This window comes from Pteropus alecto, unplaced genomic scaffold (genome assembly GCF_000325575.1).
Source record: "Pteropus alecto unplaced genomic scaffold, ASM32557v1 scaffold92, whole genome shotgun sequence".
Lineage (NCBI taxonomy): Eukaryota > Metazoa > Chordata > Mammalia > Chiroptera > Pteropodidae > Pteropus > Pteropus alecto.
The window spans coordinates 3038024-3038768 of NW_006432447.1; positions in this window are offsets into that span (position 1 = coordinate 3038024).

Here is a 745-nt window from a genome sequence, read left to right on the forward strand (position 1 = left end):
ATCACTTGGAAAAATATCCAGACTCTTCTCCAAGACACTCCAGTCCCAGCCCCACCGGGCTCCAGCCAGAGTGGTTTTCTTTTGTTTTTCAAATGCTGCCTATGACACCCCAAGTCTGCATCCTTGCTGTTCCTTTGCCTGGAATTCTCTTCCTCTAGATTGTCACACAGCTACGCCCCTCGCCATTGAAGGTTCAGCCCAAATGCCATCTCCTCAGAAAGCCCTTCCCAGACCATCTCACGTAACTGAGGCTCTCTCCTCAGCCACTCCTGGACACACCAACTTGCCACAACACCCTACTAACCCTTACCATAATATCTTTCCTATTGATTGACTATTTTCTGGATGATCTTGGAGACTTCCCACTAGAATGCAGCTTCATGACAGCAGGGACCTGGACTGTCTTGTTCTCTACTGGATCTTAGAATGTGAGATGTTTGATGAGTCTAACAGAGGAGACCCTATTAAATATGGGTTGACTATGTGATGGAAGAGGGAAGAAAGAATCTATGCATAGCAGCTATTTTGAAATGCTCCCAACAGTGCACAGCAGCAGCCAGGGTGGTGGATACTGACCTCAGGGCCACCGCCCACCGGCATCTGGGAATAAGCCTCAGTTCTTCCCTTCTAAGTAAAATAATAGGATTGTTGTGAGGATTAAGTGTGTATCACCTAGTAAGGATCAAGGAGTAAGTGCTCCATAACTTGTAGCTTCATGGACGCCATCATCATCAACATCACCACC